Source organism: Vidua chalybeata, chromosome 3 (genome assembly GCF_026979565.1).
Source record: "Vidua chalybeata isolate OUT-0048 chromosome 3, bVidCha1 merged haplotype, whole genome shotgun sequence".
In the NCBI taxonomy this organism is placed as follows: Eukaryota; Metazoa; Chordata; class Aves; order Passeriformes; family Viduidae; genus Vidua; species Vidua chalybeata.
Genome location: NC_071532.1, coordinates 31,994,008 through 32,012,680, shown reverse-complemented (window position 1 = coordinate 32,012,680; position 18,673 = coordinate 31,994,008). Strand labels below are relative to the sequence as shown.

Genomic DNA, 18,673 nt, shown 5'->3' with positions numbered 1-18,673 from the left:
AAACACCCAAACACTGTTGAATAATTTTGAATAATGTATTCAAAACAGTGTTGTTTTGTATAACCAAATAACATAACACAAAATAACTGGCCAAAGAAAAAACATTGAAAAATCCCCCAAACAAAACCAGAGCAATTTTACAGCAGCCCATATTCCCCCTCTCAGGTCTGCAGCTTTAGCTGCCTTCTTTATCTTCAACTTTTATTCTAAATAAATGAAAATAAATAATAAAATAATATTAGCTTGGAAGTAATAAGGCAGATCATTAGATATCACATATCAGGAAAACAGCCTCTACATCTGCCCTCCCTCCATTATCCTTTATTACAATCCCTGTTATCTTAGTTGTATCTAAACAAGGACTAAAACCCTGGCTTCAGTGTTATAACCACCCACACCATCAGAGCAAGCATGGCAAGAGTATAATGAAATAAAAATAATAAATACACAAACAAGATGCAGAAGGCCAGATACTCAGGACATTGTTCCATGGCCAAGAACCAACAGTAGACTAAGTTCAATATAACTATTATTCATTAAGCTGCTCTGTAACTGTTCTTTTACAGATTTTTTTCAATTTCTTTTTATGTTTGTTGCCATAGCAACCCTTTCATGTGATCCTTTCATTCATGGCCTTTTTCAGTTCCATCACACACCTCCCCACTAGTTCCTTTGATACCAGATTGCCAGGTCCCTGCCTAGATGTATTTTCATTAGCTGGATTCCTTGGGTTGCAGCTGACCCAAATTTTAACCATGCAGGGCACAAAACCAGCATTTTAAAAGGAAGAAGTTGCCATCACCCTTCAAATCAAACTGAAAATCCACCTTGCTTATCCTTCATTCTTCCCTTCCCCATAACTCCTACACATTGCAGCTCCAAAAGAGATGGCTTTAAAGATGTGACCTATAACAGAAGGACCCCTATATTTGATCCTGCCCCGTGGCTTGCACTCAAGCCCCCTTAAGCTGAATTCATCAAGTCTCTGAAAGCTGCTTTACAACCACCCTTCCACAAAGCACTTTGCCAATGCCATTTAAAACAAACACCTTTGAAGGGCAAGCGGAACTGGTTTGCTCCCTAATCACTGCAATAGCAGTACACACACTGATAAAAATGGGCTGCTTGGCAGACAAATGCCTCTTTCCAACAAAATTCAGAAGGCTTAGCACTCATTTTTGGCAAATGACAGTTAGTTCAAAACCCAGTTTTCCCCATAAATGGCTTGACACACATAAGAGTGAAAAGAACGATTGGACACTTCAGCACAGCCTGCTTTATTTCAGGCACAGATACACCCCTGAATGCTCTGGACCAATAGTGCTGTTTACTTCTTTCTGGACAATGTCTGCAGAATGCAATCGCATAGTCACAACCCACATGCCTGGAATTAGCACAGTATCCTTCTACCCACAGATGGAAATAATCTACACAGATCCAGAAATAATTTATCCACAAATAAGATTTACCACAATTAAGAGGGCAGAGGCCTCGTTACAGGTCACTTCTGATATGCCTTGACACAGTACACTAATAAATCCTGTCCTGGGCACACGCTGTTTGCTGTTACACTGAGGAAGATCCAACTCAGTTGCTGTGATTTTAAGGTCACTGCTCATTCACTTTTCCCCAAGAATGTGATCTCTATCTGCTCCTGAGAATTAAGTCTTTGCAGTTGGGGGCCCAAAATAGTAATTTTAAAAAATCCATGTATCTCATTTGCAAGGCAAAAGTTTTGCACCATGCAGACGGATTTCAATCTGGAGTTGTATTTATACCCAACACACAATCTTTGTATTACCTCTGCTACCAAGAAGAAAGGGAGAAAGAGTAAGAGGACAAGGAAAAAAAAAGGGGGTTCTCTTCTGTTTATGCAGTGGGCTGTGCTTGTAAGTGCATTGCACTGCATCGTCTGCATAGCTTAAAAGCCTTAAGTGTAACTTTAATGACATGAATAATTCTGATGAACTCTGGATTGATGTTACTTCCCATGCACGTAGATCATTCACTCAGCAACAAGGACAACAGTATATTAAAATCCAAATGGAGCATGACCTCCAAGCACACAGATTAATATGAGATTCTGGCAGATACAATACTTGAAGCATGTACTTAAGAAACATAACGACTATAAGATGAAACCTTTATTTAGGTTTATGGCAAGTTTACAGGAAAGCACAGTTCACTAGTTCCAAATCACCCCAATGGTAACATACAGCATTACTTGAGAAGATAAATCCTTCACATCCATATGGAATAACTCTATCTAGCAGTATTTATAAAAGGTTACACTAAAGCTCTTCACTGATCAAACCCAAACATTGAGCTTCAAACAAAATCTGCACACTACAAACACCTTCCCCAAGTCTGCAGAGCAGCTCTATTCCCTCAGTCACTTCAGCACTTAGAGCAAAAGAGACCACCAAAGCTCAGCTCCCTCTGATGCACAGTTCTGCACAGGAATCAGCAGAGCTCTCACTGGTCTTGTACTCTGACTTAGAATATAAAGAATAAATGAAGGAGGTTAACAACTTGCAGCTTCTTTTTTTTTTTTTGTATACACTGTTATGCTACAATTGTTTTCATTGGAAGTTTTGACTTTCCAAAAGCACACCAAGGCTAATTTAGGAACTAGAAACTGATAAAGTGCTATGCCTCACAAACAAGTGCAGATTCCTTTAGACTCAAATACACCACTACTTAAAGCAAAAGTCTTGAGAAAAATAGCAGCTCTTCCTCTAGCATTTAAACACACATACCTCTTCACTTATAACTCTCAAAAAGCTCAGGAAAGGGGCCTGATACCACAGTTGTCTACTTTGGAGGAGAACAGGTGATCTACCCAAAATTACACTGCTTGTCAGGCATGGGGTCAGGAACAGAATCCCAATGCTCTCCACAGTACACTCATCCTTACAGCACACAGCCTAAACACCCACCTCTATAGATCCAAAGACAAGCAAGGATTTAGAGCTGGTTTGCTGACCGCCTAAACAATATATTGCCAACAGTCACCATTAAATGCCACGCTAGAAGCAATGGTTTCTAGTCAGAACCTTTCTAAGAACTAGACACAGCCTGTAACTGAGCTGTACACCTGCTCTTCCTCAGGAATAATAAGGTATTTTGCTAATCACCCTTTGTGTACACCAGGACAGACCCTTGCACACCCCAAGTCGCTGTTACCAAGTCCATAAGTGGCACCGCCACAGGTCTCCCTGGGTGGCAAACACACCCCTGTGCTGAGAGCAGTCCCTCTGCCACCACTGTGAGCAGCAGGCAAACACCACAGCCACTGATCCCAGTACAGATCCTGCAGGCATTCATGTCTGTATAGATCTCATGGCTTCCAATCTTGCCCTGGAAACTGGGGTTAAGTTCCAATTTAGCAACTGACAACACGTCCTAGTCTATTCATAGCCCCCCGACATACCAACACCCTGGCTGTGGGAGCTTCCATTTTTCTGGCTGTGCCAAATCCTCCCTGCAAGAAGAGGACCATAGGCAAAAAAAGACTACCTCAAGAAGACATAAGATGATCTCTGTGCTGCAGGGAAACATGGTCTATCAGAACCTACAGCTCCTGTACAGCAGCTCTGCCACAGACAAGTTATTTCTGTTTGCTTCTGCTCCCCACACATAGGTACTTTTGACACTAGGGTAAATGAGAGTAACGAGCTCTGTATTTCTCTTACAGCTAAGCCTCTCACACCTGATACAGAATCTGTAATCTACAATTGCTTATACTCTCTATGTATAGACTTTATGAAATCACATTTGCATAATATAAATACAGTCCCTTTCCAAACTAGAAAAACCAAAGCTTTTTGCAGCTTATACAGTTTAAAAAAATAAAAATCCCCAAACTCCCAAAGTGAATTCTGAAAGGCCATGCTCCACAAAGCTTTGCTGTGCAATGTAAAATTGTAACAGGCTTACTGATTTCAGAAGGGTTCTCTAAAGGAAACACTCAATCCACTTGCAGTTTACTGCTGTCATTCTCCCTTCTATCTCTTCCCTAATCCCAAGCACTCTGTTGATGAGCACTTTGACCATATCAAATTACGATGAGGATTTAATCCTTCCAAATGGCAAAATCCAGACAGCAGGAAAGCTGTGACATTTCAGTACAATGCCCCAAGCCTTTTTACAGTTCACTTGTTCAGCAGACCCAGAAAAAAACCAAGGCATGCAACTGGTTAAAAAGAAGGCATGAATGGCAATTAAAGAGGCCACATAAAGATCTAATCTACACCGAAAACCAGGACAAACTACAGAGGCAAAACAAACACAGTAGGAGAATTTTGTAAGTGGAAGTTATCACCTGCACATCACAAAACAGCTCTAGGACCATAAGAGCACAAGCAGATCACCTTTCCCGGTGTCTCCACATACAGATTTACACAGTCTTCCCAAAAAACACAAAATCTTATGCAGCTTCCAGAAAAAAAACCACCTGATTTTTAAACTGTGGATATGCATGCAGACCTGTTCAAGTAGACATACAAACTTGTAAGGTTTCCGAAAGCCAGCTCCCCACATTGACAGCTAAGTTTTTCAGAGCAAGTAATATCATTTTCTATGCTGTGAGAAGTACACAGAACATTTCAGAGACTGGATAGCTGGGAACCAAACATGCTTTATTTAGCTCCACACCTCTACTGACTGACAAAACACAAAAGCCATTAGAATGCCATTAAAATAAAGTGCAGAAACACAACTGCAAAGAAAGGGCAAAACTCGTGTATCCAGTTATTTCTTGGGTCTTTGTCACCAGCTCAGATTGATTTAATTTTGCCATCTACTATACGGGGGAAGGGGAGGTGAGAGGAACAAAACAAGTGGCATCTAAAAAACTGAGGAGCTGAAGAAAAAAAAATGAATGTGAAGATAGGAATGTGCCTATAAAACAAGCTTTCACTGCTGGGTGAGAAAGCAGACAGTGATTGAACCCACGCCCTCAAACTACTGTGCTTCACAGCCAGCTTGCATTTTAGCTCCACATGCAAGTAACTGATATTCTTCTTCAGATCCTGAAGGAAAGCAGGCACTCGTAGCACAAGGCAGCACTTTTATAAAACAAGCTGAAAGAGAAGCTACCTTCTCCTAAAGCTGCTCTGTTCCAGAATTTTCAGCTCCTTAAGGCAAAAAGCCTCCTCTTCCAGACTTCTTTCTTTTGCAGTTTTAGAGGGAGAAGACAAGAAGACCTACATCACACTGGAGATGTGATTCCTAAATACTGCTTCAGATTCACTGCCTCCATCCTAGGCTGGACTGTTCACTCAGCAGGACAGATTTAAGGAAAACGAGAAATGCTTATTCATGCACCAAGCTAAGTCCTGAGACACATTTTGCAAGCCACCTGGATCAAACAATTTATCCCACACACACTGACACACAAGATGACAGACCATGAGACACACGTCATCCCTTGCACCCTGGTTAAAACAATGAAGAAAAAACACATGCAGACAGAGAAAAAAAACCACCAACCTCTACCTAAAAAATCCCAACTCCATAAGCAATCAACTAATTTTAACATTAAAAATTAAGAAGCAGGAATTCGGCTGTCCCTTGTTCCCTCTCAGTTTCCAGAAAAATAATACAGCCTGACAAACAGGGTGTGAAACAACAGACCACCACTTGCCTTTTTGTCTCAAGTAAGACTGGACAATATAAAACTGTTTATTCTAAGCATACTTTATTCAAGCTTACCAAGGTCACTGCTAATTAACAGCAATGAAAAAAACATCTACAAAATACAAAAAGTACTCTTCTGGTCTAAGAGCAAAACGGTTCTTGCTTGCTCGTGCTAGCTGCAGTTCCTGGGAACTCAACTCCTTCTGGTAACATATGAATGTTCTTACCCCATGACAGAGAAATGCAAAACTATCGATATACCCTTAGACACCAATCTGCATTCACTCTGTATAAACAGCAATTTCTTTATCCCTTCTTTTATTGTCTTTTATTGAGCTACTATTGACTTTGGCCACTATCCTTCTACACCCAGTGTTAAGACTTATTTTGCATATTCTCAATTAATACACCTGAGTCTAGTAAAACAATATAATTTAAAGACAAGCAGCTCAGAAAAAAAAATCATAAATTGTTAGGTCAATTCTTTTTAGGAAAATGATACTTTCAGTTATCGAAAGAAAAGCTTTAATTTCCTAACACTGACCACAAAGTTTGGATTTTCATTGCATGGAGGGGAATACAAAGAATCTCCCTACCTACATTGCTGCCGGGTGGCACGTAACCTTGTTGAGGTATCAGAAATAGTGGTATTCCTTATGATACAATCCTGCAGAAATGAAAGTAGTCAGTAACCATGAAAACAACAGTATAGAATGTTGTTTGAAACCAAACTTTCATACTTGTAGTTATTTATAGGTAGCTTGTTCGATGTCTGTTTAAAACTAAGTATCTCCCCATCAGTTCCTGTTCACATTGTTACAAAGACTTTACAAGCCTGTTTGCCTATAGAAAAAAAAGATTATTTTCTCAGGCACTTTACCAGAGGCAGGGGGCTCACAGGGGTATTTTTACCCCCATTTCAGCCACCAGCAAAGCTTAAAAAATCAGCCAACAGCTTTATTTTACAGCCATCTCCAAGCAGACGCGCGGATCGGTCCCAGCGAGAGAGGAGCGAGGCTCCAAGCCGGAGCAGCCTGGAAAGCAGTACAGCACCAGGTTCGCGTGATACCCTTGGGCAAAGCGCATTCCCTACGGAGCGGAACAGCGGATTCCACCCTTTTCCTGATCACCCTTCGGCTGCACTCCACGCCCAGCCCGCGCATCTGAGCGGCTGCGCTGAGGCGCCGGCCCCGCTCCCGGCCCGGCGCTGCCGAGCGCGGGCAGGAGGCGGGACCCGGCCGGCCCCGCTCTCACCCCGACGGGACGCGGCCAAGGGCACGGGAAGGCCGCAGCCTCGGGAGCCTCCTGCCAGGGCGCAGCCCCGCTGCCCCGCGGCCGCCATCGACCGCCGGGCCCCGCACACGTCCCCCCGCCGGGGAACGCGCCCCGGGCGAGCGACCCCCGGCCCGAGGCGCCGCGCCGGGCACGGGCCGTCCTCCCTGCGGCAGCGCCGCCATCAGCCGCATCCCTTCCCGCATCGCTTCCCCGCATCGCAACGGACGAACTCCCACAGCGGGGGCACCACCACTACCCTTTGCTCCGCTGCCCCCACCCCACCGCCAGCACAGCAGAGCACAGCAGAGCACAGCAGAGCAGAGCAGAGCAGAGCAGAGCACAGCCCGGCACAGGCCAATCCGGCCCGGCCCGGCCCGGCCCGGCCTCTCCACTGCCGCGGTCGCTTCCCATACCCTGGCCCGGCACGGCTCCGTTCCGCTGGGCTCGGCGGCCACGGCCCGGGCCCGCACGCCTGTTTACCGCCGCCACCGCCCCCGGCCACGGCCGGGCCGCCCGCCCCGCCCCCGCCGCGCTCCCATTGGCGGAACCGGTGCGCCCCGCGTCTCCTCCAATGGGCGGCGGGCTCGGGCGGGGCTCCGGCCAATGTGGGCGGGCCCGGCGCGGCGCGCGCGGCGGCTGCAGGGGGACGTGAGGCCCGTGAGGTCCGTGCGGCGGCGGGCGGGGGGGGCGCGGGGAGCCGGGTGAGGCGTGAGGAGCGTGTGCTGCGAGCGGGGCGGCGACAGCCGCCGTCTGTCGGCGCTGGGCTGGCTCCCCCCGGGCTGGGCTTCTGTAGCGAACGGGGACCGCCCGGTCGCGGTGTCAGTCGGAGGTGGCGGCGTCTCGCCGCATTCCCGGCTGGCGGGGCGGGGGAGGGTGGTCCCGCGGTGGGAAAGGATGGGGTGGGCAGTGCTCGCACCCCACGGCTGAAATGGGCTCGGGAGGCCGGGGTGTCGCTGCTCCGGCCGTCCCACGTTCCCCATTAATGTGCATGGGGAGATGGGCAGGAGCTCCGCGCCCGGCAGGCTCCAGGGAGATGCCAGGCGAAGGGACCAACTCCCAGTCCGTGGCGCTCCGTGTCCAGGAAACTTTCTTTGTGGCTGTCTGTGTGGTTTTTCAAAGCATATTCTCACGCAGGCATTGGGAACTATTCACGTTGTTAGGAAATGCTCGTATGCACGTTGGAAACAAATGCAGTGCCTTGTTCCCTGTAGGTCGATCCCAGGGATGAGGCGTCTCACAGAGGCTGCGAGGGGCTCACAGCAACAGCCAGCTCCGTGCTTGTCTGGATGCTCTGGTGAGCGCCCGCCTCCGTCAGCAACTTTCCCGTCTGAAAAATAACAATACTGTCGTTCTGGTGTGTTTGCCACATGGCCGCATCAGTGCACGAGTACATTTGGATGAGGTTTGGAGTTTAAATCATTCATTCCTTCCTAAACCAAACAGGAATCATAATCCTTCTCTAGTCGTAGCATAACTTGCAGGAGTGACCAACAAACAGCCCCGAGCTTTAATTTCACCATTATCAATTGCTTGCTTTGGCCGACCTTTTCAGCTAACTAGTAGCTTGAATTGAGCACTTAAATCCACACCAGAGGACCTGTATCTAAGCCAGTAGGAGTTGTGAAGAAGGAAAATGGATAAATGGTCTGGTGTGTAGAGGGGTTTAACTGTACAAAACCTGTGAATATTACTGCCAATCTGCTATTGCCAAAGTTGCCCTCCTCTTTAGAGGGAGACAATTATTATCTCCAGCAGCTCTGACCAAAGATTGTTTGGCTGGTATTTACCAAATATTGTTCAAGTATTACACATATTCCTTCGTGTTTAAAAAAAAAAAAAAATTTTACATCTCCCCCAAGCCCCTCTCATCTTCCTATGTAAACCCTGAGAAGGTCTCTATAAGGCACTGAACAGACAATTACGAATAAATTTAGCAACATTTATCACCCAAACATTATTGAATTAGAAGCCAGCCCTAGTGAGGACCTAAAAGGCTGGATTTGAATTTGAAAGGTGAAAAAAGAAACATTAAATGCTCAAAGGCTATGTGTAGACAAAATATATCTGAAATGGAAAGGGCAAACACAATACTTTGATAAGGGGATGGAGACTCAATATGTAGATGAAGCAAAAACATGACTGTAATAAGATACCAGCCTTGAAAAGTTTTGTCAAAGAAATGCCTAGTTTTCTTAATTTCAATACTCACACCTGTGGAAATTGACACAAATTAATCGTTCTATTTGTGGTTAGGTTCATACTATTTCTAATAAAGGAAGGATCATATATGCCCTCATCTGGAAAGAGATAAGTTTTAGGTGTCTTTTCTAATGACACTCTTTTATCTATTCCTGTGCTGAATTTGGATGCCAGTGCTCAGTTTCTGTGTAACATCACTTTGCTTGCGTCAGCTCGGCATTAATTGTGAAAACATCTTACTCACTGTGCTGAGCACGGAGAACTGGAAGGTTTCTGCCATAGTTTGAGATGGGGGTAGAACAAGCACAGGGTGAAGCTCTCCCCATCTCTCAAAGACAGGCCTGGCTGCCTCCCTTTATTCACACGTGGTAAACCATTGGATATTTCTGCCACTGCTGTTCAATTTGCATCACACCTTCTCCTGTCAGACTTTCTGCAGCCTTAAAAGACCCATTGAACTTGAGCTCTTTCTGTACATAAAGAAGAGAGAAGTGTTTGTATTCCCACCTAATTTGGAGTGCAAAGAGGTAGGACTGAAAGCTGGACTGAAGCTGCTGGGAAAAAATAGTGTATGTCCCTCTTTGTTACTTTTTAGTTCTTAGGGGGAATAGGGACAGGACACCCAGGGCTCAATCCAGAATCCAGAGGCTAATTTTTGTGGGGACGGTTGCCTACTTTGTCCACAATCCTGAATAAATGGTTGAACATGATGCATGTGAAGTGTTGGGAGAGCTGTTCCATGGCAGATCTCCCTGTAAACTGAGAAAAATGGTAATAGAGAAAAAATATTGTCAGTATTTGGGATTGGTTTAGTGCTACCAATTATGAGTTTGACGGCCTTCGATCCTGAAAAAAGGAAGGGCAGAGTGCTGTACTTGCAAAATAGACCAGGGAGTCATCCTTTTCTTCAGGAAGGGTATCAGTGGTTTATGTAACAGCCTTGTTGGCTGTTCCTCTGGGCTTTGGGGTGTTCAAATTCAGGTTCCCTTCTCTGCTTGTGAAGACTTAACAACACCCCGCACCTGAGACCCTAATCATTATGCATACTCTTGTCTTCTCTCTTCAGCTTCCTCATGTTATTTAATGGGAAAGTTCAGCAAGAGGAAATGAGAATGGAGCAGTCCTCCAATCCCATCCAAATCCCAGACACATATGCAGTCAGGCCCTGTGCAAACTGTGCCTTGTCCAGCGGCAGGAGACATGGACAGGAGTCCAGTGGGGATCAGCCCAGGCTGCCCCATTCTGGGTTTGTGCCCTCCACCAAAGCAGTGTAGGTGAAACAGCAGCTTCATCCAGGCACTGGATCTGGCCAGGGTTTGTGTAGAAACTGACTTGCTGTATGTGCTGGCAAACATTAACACATAAACTCCTTCCAAGCAGGGTAGAGGGAAGAAATCTTGTCCCTATAGAGAGGTCCTTTTTACAAGGGCCTGTCGGGACAAGACAAGGAAGAATGGATTCAGACTAAAGGAGAGCAGACTTAGGATAGATATTAAAACTAAATTCTTTACTGTGAGGGTGGTGAGGCACTGGCACAGGCTGCCCAGAGAAATTGTGGATGCCCCATCCCTGGAAGTGTTCAAGGCCAGGTTGGATGGGGCTCTGAGCAACCTGGTCTAGTGGAAGGTGTCCCTGCCCATGGCAGAGAGTTGGAACTAGTCAAACTTTTAAGGTCCCTTCCAACTCAAACTATTCTCTGATTCTATGAAACTTCTTTATAAATACCTAAACATTGATATCCATTCATGCTTTAGTGCCTCCAGTGGGATGTGACAGCAGAATGAGGTTGTTGCAGGTTAAAAGGTTTTGCATCATTGTCTAAATCTCATGTAATTTTTGTGCTGTATACTTGCACTCTTTTGGAGGCGTTTGCAGCGCAGAGAGCAAGCCAAAGCAGTCCTGTGAAAAACCAAGTTCGTAGACTTTGAGGAGTCTCTTGATTAGCTATAAGAGTAAGAAGTGAACATTATTAATAAATCAGCTAAAACACATTTTTGGCAATACAGCTGTCATTTTCTTCTTGTAGCTTGCTTGGTAGTGTTCTATTCAAGTCAAATTTCAACATATTGCATTATCTAGAAATATTTCTGTGAGCATTTCTAGCAAGCAACTTACAACTATGAGGAATATATAAATCAGTCTTTTATTAAATTATAATAAAATCATTATGAATTTTATTCTAGTAATATCAATTATTGTAAAGCTATAAATACTACAATGATCTATGTATCCTCATAATATATATAAATATAAGCAAAATTATAATAAATTTAAATTATAACTAATAGTTGCAATTTAACTAGTGTTGTATTCACACTCCCCCAGAGGCTTTTCCCTACTAATGTTAAAATGGTGTGTTCAGGATCATTTAATTCTCAAAATATCCTAATTTTGCAGGTCAGTGGGAAAGCCTCATGTAGCAGCTGGAAGTCCTGACTCCACAGCAGATGCTTTAGCTGTGCCATCCTATCCCCATCCCATGTTGCTTATTGATCTTTATTGAAGGGCTCAATGGTGCAATTTCATGGCGTGCATAAACAGCTCTGCTGCAGGTCTAGGGTAGGAACAGTAAGAAGGGCACTGGTAAGGGCCAGCCCAAGTCTCCCTGGCTGTGTCTTCCAGCAGGGTCCCTTGGGTGGGATCTTCTTCCTCCTTTTCACTGTTAGTTCTGAGAGGAGTCTGTTTGCTCACCAGAGATCAGTTCACCATTTACTGGGTGCCAGGGAACACCCAAATAAACCTCTGCCAGTGCTGATGCTGACTGAAGCACCTGGTGAAAGCTGACTTCCTCAAAGCCTTGTACAAAGTGGAACATGTTCCCAGAGAGGAGGACAGAGAGGAAGGAGCCAGAAGGGCTAAATTTCTATCAACAGAAAAAGTTAGAGAACCAGAGCCTGGAAGGATCTTTGGGCCCTGCAGTAAGAAGGCCTCCATTGCAACAGAAAATTACCAGGCAGACTACTGACCTGCAGAAAAAAAGTTAATGGGGCCTCAATTAAACAGCAGTTGGTCATGTAATTAGGTTGACAAATATCCAGGCTGTTCAGAGAACACTCAGAAATTCTCTTGCATAGGACAGGCCCAAGCTATTTCTCCAACCACAATATGTATGGTGGAACTCAAAGAACTTGGGGGTCTTTTCCAACCTTAATGATTCTAGAATTCTCTAATATATGTCACCATCCTTCTCTCATGTTCATACAGCTAACCACAAAGCAAAAGTTCCTCTGGAAGTGTTTCCCTCAGTCCTCCTTCTCCGAGCAACTTCTGAGGATGAGCTACCTCTTGAGGGGTTTTGCCTTGAGTCCACTCATCTTCTCTAGAGGGTAGATAGAATGTCTTCTCCAACTATGTAGATTTTTGGCATCCCATCAACATAATAATATAGGGATGATGAAGTGGAACAACTCAAGTGGAAGTCACTGGACAGGTGGCTTGGTTTTAGTAGTTAGCTTGTGGGTATTTCAAAACTTTGGCAGGTGTCAGTGATGCTGTTTGTACCATATGTTATTTATATGGCTTTATGGCCAAGAATGAGAGCAAGAGCTCTCAGAGAAATGGCATCTCACTGACTCAGTCAATACTAGATGCACATCCAGTATCATCATAGGATCCAAATGATGAGCTATTTTTGTTAAGCTTAGTATTGCTCTGGTTTCTGAACTGTGTATTTTCATCCCAAAGCATTCTGGCATTCATTGCACTTGTCCTTCCTTTTTCTCTCTCCACTCACTTCCAGGGACAGAGACAAGATGCCATTTCAGTTAGCACTTTAATTTTAAGATGATTTAGTGCTGTCTGAAGTGGGTGGTGTGGCAGTTCTCAAGATTAATATTTTCTATCCAAGAAGAAAATATAGTGCAGGGAGCAGGACAGATATTTCCTAGAAGCACAGAATATGCTGAGTTGGAAGGGACCCACAAGGATCATTAAGTCAAACTTCTGGGCCTGCAAAGGACACCACAAGATTCACACCATGTGCCTGACTGCATTCACAAACGCCTCTTGGATTCTGTCAGATTTGATGCTGTGACCACTTCCCTGGGGAGCCTGTTCCAGTGCCCAACCACCCTCTGGCTGAAGAATTTTTTCCTAATATCTAACCTAAACCCCCTGACATGAATTTATGCTGTTCCCTCAGGTCATGTCACTGGTCACCACAGAGAAATTTTATGATTCCCACCCCTATTTTCCTTCTGGAGCTTTCAGTGAGCAGCCTTGCTCTGCACAGCTGAAGAGGGCAGGGAATGCCAGTGGAGGGCTCCAGGACCCCTGACTGGGAAGAGGTGAGCAGAAGTGCCTGTCAGGTTCTGTGGAGGAGGGGACTGCTGAAGGGTTGTCTTGTCACATAATTGAAAAAAAGGGAGGGTGAAGACGACACAAAAACCTTCCCTTTGCCCCCTATGTTTTGCCTCGCCTCTCTGTGCCCCTGCTCACACCTCCCTCCTTTCCATATCAGCCAGAAAGGAGCTGCTTTGGGGAAGGAAGGGTGATGAAAGAAAACAAAACTAGATGCTACTGGCAGGGTGAGGTGGTAACAAGCCACGACAAGCCCAAGCTACGCCGTGTTCCTCAGTGACAGGAGGCTGCCAGAAAGGGCTGTGCAGCACACCATGGAAACACCACCACGCCAGGTGTGGCTGTGCCTCATGCCACCCACCTCTCCTCCAACCTTCACCATGTGGGTGCCAAGTGGGCCCTGGGTGCTTTGGAAATTGGAGACAAGCCCATGGGAGTGGAGTACGTTAAGAGGACAGTGCCAGGTGAAGAGGTGCAGATATAAGCACTAAAAGGAAGAAAGGGAAACCAGCCCTTGGGTTAGTGTGTGGGACAGTGCACAAGGACAGGCACCGTTGCCCCTGCCACCTTAGCAATTTATACAGTAAAACATTCACAATATTATACTTGCCAGTTCAAATCGTGTTGCACAATAGTGCTTTTTTATGGGTGTTGAGCAAAGCCATTTTGAATGAGATGAAGAGTGAAGTAGCCTGATTTGCAGCTGTGTGCCTCAAGAACATGGCATTTCTGTTTCTCTCTTGGACTCGGTTAAACATTATTCAGTCTGTAATTCTTCTTTGTCTGATCTAGACAGATCAGTTGTTTCTGCTCATTGTAAATTGCATTTGCTTGCATAGTTTGGTGTTTTGCTCTCTCCCCTTGGCACCTGATTGTTTACATGTACCTCAATCGATCCTGCATGGACAAGGTGGAAAGACTCAGTTCTTTTGTAGCTTCCAGCTAGGATTCTCTTTACAGATGATAACTGGCAAAGCCATTCACCCCCTGGGCAAACATGGCAAATTAATTTTGAAGCTAGGCAAACAGAAACAAGTTGTTTGCCTGCATTTAGCCACTCTGAGGAGCCTTTTGCCAAGGACAGAAAGGTTATCTGAACAGTTTGGGCAGAGTTCTAAACGGGAAGGCAGGCTGGAGCCAGAGAACATGGGAGAAACAAAGTTATTTCTGAACACTTTACTGGAACTAAGAATTACTCTAGTCATCACAGTTCTGCTGGTTAATGGCAAAGTGTGCTGCCAAACTCAGCCACTGCCCCAGCTTTTGGCACAGCATTGCCATGTCTCACAGAGCTGGAGAGCAGTGAGCCACCTTGCCCTAGCCTGGAATCATCCCCAAGACACCGTGTTTTCTTTCAGTGCCCTGAAAGCCAGTGCTTGTTCTGGCTTCCTGGCTTACTGCCTTGCTGTTCTAAACACAGCAAGGTGTGGGACGGAGGCATAGAAAGCTGCAGGGTGTTCCTGAGTGCCTGTGTGGCAAATGGACAAACACAACCTCCATCCACTTGCCAGACCATGATTCACAGATAGTCCTGACAGTTTACTTCTAGCAGTCAGTGTGCAGGGATGTTGTGGCTTCAAAAACCAAAAGCCAAAACCAGTATGGGAAAGCAGGATTGTTGCTACCTTTGGATGCTGACTGACCCTTTTCCTGCTTTGCTGTGGCCATCAATCCAATTCCAGAGGCCAATTGAGCAGGACTGCATAATCTAACCTCTGCTATCTACATCTGTGTCTGCATACCTGGACAGAGAGAGACCAACTGGTGGCAGAACATCCTGACTGACACGTACCAGAGTGCGACTAAGAGGGAGACACCAGCAATTAACAAGCCTCTGGTAGGAGTGACTGATTGAGAGATGCTCCAGACATCCAGGTTAAGCCCTTCATCTGACCCTAAGCAAGTGATTCAACTCCTATCTGTAAAATAGGGTTAATGACATTCTTCTGCTCTGTCATGCTCTTGATGCCTAAAGAAGTGTTTGGAAAGCCTCAGTGGAAGCACAGCAGAGTAATTTCAACCTGCTCTGTGCTAGTGTGCAGGGAAAAGGGTTTGCCTTCAGGCACAGCAGTGCTGAGAACCAGCACTGCAGGTTCACTCTCCCATCAACTCCCAGACACTTGTGAGATTTCTAGCCCAGAGGAGTCCAAGGTGTGAGCACAAAGATGACCCTTTCCTTCAGCTGTCCTACCAGACACAGTATCTAATGATGCAGTCTGGACAGTGCCTATACCCTGCACCATCCACTCAATGCACTGTAGCAACTTTGGCTTCAGTTTAGCTGGTGGTCTGCTTTCCCAGCATAGGAAATGTTACTCCTTTCCTGGAATACAGATGTTCTCACGGTTCTGCAGCAGCACTCCTATTTCATGACAGTGGTACACAGAATGTGCATACAAGAGTAGCAGAGAAGGTACCTTAACCCTTTACATGCTAAATGCCCTCATTTCCTCATCCTATTTAAGTCCTGGTTTGGTGCATTTGCCATTTCATTTTTGCTTGCCCACCCAAATTGCACAAGGCAGAAATCAGGGCAATTCTTTTCTGTATTAAAAAAGAAGGTTAAACAGTTTTCATGCCCGTCATGCCACTCACAGAACACTCGGGAAGACTATTAGCACAATAGCTGGAGAACAAAAATAGCTCAAATCTGAACTTCCCAGAATATCACAAAGACTGTATTTGGTAGGAGCTTAAAGAGAGGGCATGTCTTTTCTGGCTTGATGAAGGAATGACATTCCTGTTTAGAACAGTTCTGTTAATGCTACTGGCATTTTATTTCTACTAAGTGTTGGTACAGAGGACAGGTAGCTTTTAAAATAATCCTACCTTCAGCTCCAGGGATCTTGCTTGTCTTACACCATTTTTGAAGGAAGGCTCATATTCTTTCATACACAGATACAGCTCTGTGAAGTCAGGGAGAATTTTAAATGCATGTAGCTTAAGCTTTGTAAAGGTTGAAGATGGCATGGCATAAGTTAAATAGGCTGGATCAGTTTTCCACACTTTCACTTTATGCATTGTTCCTGATCTGCTTAAATTCAAGTTAGCTGTGGAGATACTCATATTTTAGACCAGGGTGAGCAAGGTCTCTTTGAAATCATAGAAACCAATGATCCAGGAGAAAATAGGCCTAATGCTTTCCCTACTCCACCCCCTTCTGCAAGGCAGGTTAATGAGTGCCAGGCTTCCTGGCATTTATTTCATCAGAGATCTAATCCCGAGTTGGCCGTGGGAGCTGTCACTTACCTCAGGCTGCATTTGATAGGGCTCAAACAGTTCCCAGTTTTGGAAAACTTCCACTCCATCTACTTGGCCCTGTACCTGTCTCAGGTTTCTATATCCAGGAGTTTAGCTAGTTCCACTTCAAAGTCTCTGTTTATTTATATATTTTTAACAGTGAGCCACAAATAGTGCTGAGCACTGATACCTCCCATATTGTGCTCTTGGGCACCTGTTAAATGTGTTGCACAAAGAAGATAACAGTTCATATTTGCTTAACTCCTTCAGCGCTCAGGGCAAAGATCTTGCATTTGAAGTGGCAAAAGGTGGGTAATGGCAAACCTGCAGCAAAGCAATATGTAAAGAATAAGTAACAGTAACTTGTGTGATGGTGTTTGATGCCATGATCTGATGTTGACAGATCTTCCTTATGTATCCAAGCTCAAACCCAGCGTGGTCATGTGGCCTGCCAGTACCTGAGGGGAGCCCAAAAGAAAGAGGGAGAGGTACTTTTTTACAAGGGCATGTAGTGATAGGACAAGAGGGAATTGGTTCAAACTGAAAGACAGTAAGTTAAGTACTAGGAAGAAATGCTTTACTGTGATAGTGGTGAGACACTGGCACAGATTGCCCAGAGAAGTTGTGGATGCCCATGCCTGGAAGTGTTCCAGGCCAGGCTGGATAAAGCAACCTGGTCTAGTAGAAGGTCCCTACCCATACGAGGGGGTTGGTACTAATTGATTTTAAGGTCCCTTCCCACCCAAACTGTTCTACGATTCCATGATTTACTCTCTTGCTTTGTTTCCCACTTGTAGAATGAGAACAGCTCACATCACTTTATCTGACTGAGGGCAGAGGAAGAAAGGATAAATTCAGTGAGGAATACAATGTATGTTGGGGGTATACAGTGTTATATATAGTGTTGTAGGAGAACTTCTGGCAAAGATATCACATCTCTCCAGACTGCTTTCTTACAAAACAACCAAGTTCAAGAAAATAAGATACCCTCTGGTCCTCCTGAGGACACAAACAACAGAGAATCATAGAATGGTCTGGGTTGGAAGGGACCTTAAAAACCATCTAGTATCAACCCCCCTGCTATGGGCAGGGACACCTTCCATTAGACCATGTTGCTCAAAGCCCATCCAACATTATCTAGCTGATCCCTAGATTTCTCAGTGCCAAGAGCTGGAAGGACAGCTGTGTGCTCTTTTTTCCTCCCAGATTAGCAAGACCTACTGGGATAGGAGACTGGAAGTGAGAGGAAGAATGACAAATCTGTAAGTGTAATTATTCCTTTCCTTCTTGAAGATGCTCAGAAGAAACCTTTATTTATGTAATAAATTGAATTTAGCAATGCCTGGAGGAGCCCCTGGCTTATGCTTGGGGCTTTGAGGAATGAAACTAGGACTGGATTATTATTATTAAAAAAGGGGGGAGAGAGCCCAAACAAAATGGAGTGTAACAGCAGCATCTCACGCAGGACTGCAGTGCTGAACATGGAATCACACTGAAAACAGCTGGTTTTAAATTAATTCTGGTTCAGCGTGAGCTTGTTCTCACTGAAAGTCTCTCCCATGCTGGGCCAAAACTACAGCTGTGCTGGGGTGTGGAGTGCCTGCCTTTTTTTTTTTTTTTTCTTTTTCTTTCTTTTTTTTTTTTTCTTTTCTTGCCACGAAGGAGATTCCAGGGTCTCCAGCCTCTCTGAAAAACAAGGGGCACACGGCAGAGTACTTTAAAATGGCTGATACTTCTCCACATAGACCTACTGCCCTCCCGTGGCTGCCAAGGAGCATCTCTAAAGCAGAAACTGAGATCAGGGACTGAGGGAAACAACAAAGAAAAATAACTCTATATTCAAACCAAAACCCAGTTTGAGTTACAAGGAAGAGGAAAGCAAACACAGTGGGATTAACTGGAAGTACCTATGAAGGCAAGAACAAAGAGCCTGAAGTCAGGATGAATGAGACCATGAGTATCAAGTTAAAGCTGTGTGCTTCTGCAAGGACTATCCTGTTTCTGTTTTTTTCATTATGAC

The 18,673-nt window shown here is 45.0% G+C and overlaps 1 protein-coding gene and 1 long non-coding RNA gene across 4 annotated transcripts in view; one reads left to right on the top strand and one right to left on the bottom strand.

Moving 5' to 3' along the window:
* Window positions 1–7,436, bottom strand: part of COQ8A (coenzyme Q8A) — a 43,529-nt gene extending 36,093 nt beyond the window's left edge. Inside the window, exons 1-2 of one of the 3 annotated variants that reach the window (XM_053939035.1) lie at window positions 7,329–7,435; window positions 6,237–6,307 (exon numbers count right to left, since the gene is read on the bottom strand). The gene's annotated coding sequence lies outside the window, so the exon portion shown is untranslated. Of the gene's footprint in view, window positions 1–6,236; window positions 6,308–7,328 lie in introns of all 3 variants that reach the window. The other 2 variants (XM_053939036.1, XM_053939034.1) reach the window with 2 other exon arrangements.
* Window positions 7,437–7,530: 94 nt separating this feature from the next.
* On the top strand, window positions 7,531–18,640 carry LOC128785719 (uncharacterized). Its single transcript, XR_008429999.1, has 5 exons — window positions 7,531–7,577; window positions 8,127–8,209; window positions 13,256–13,400; window positions 17,860–17,915; window positions 18,316–18,640. It is a non-coding gene; the product is annotated as an uncharacterized LOC128785719 (long non-coding RNA).
* Window positions 18,641–18,673: the final 33 nt, after the last annotated feature.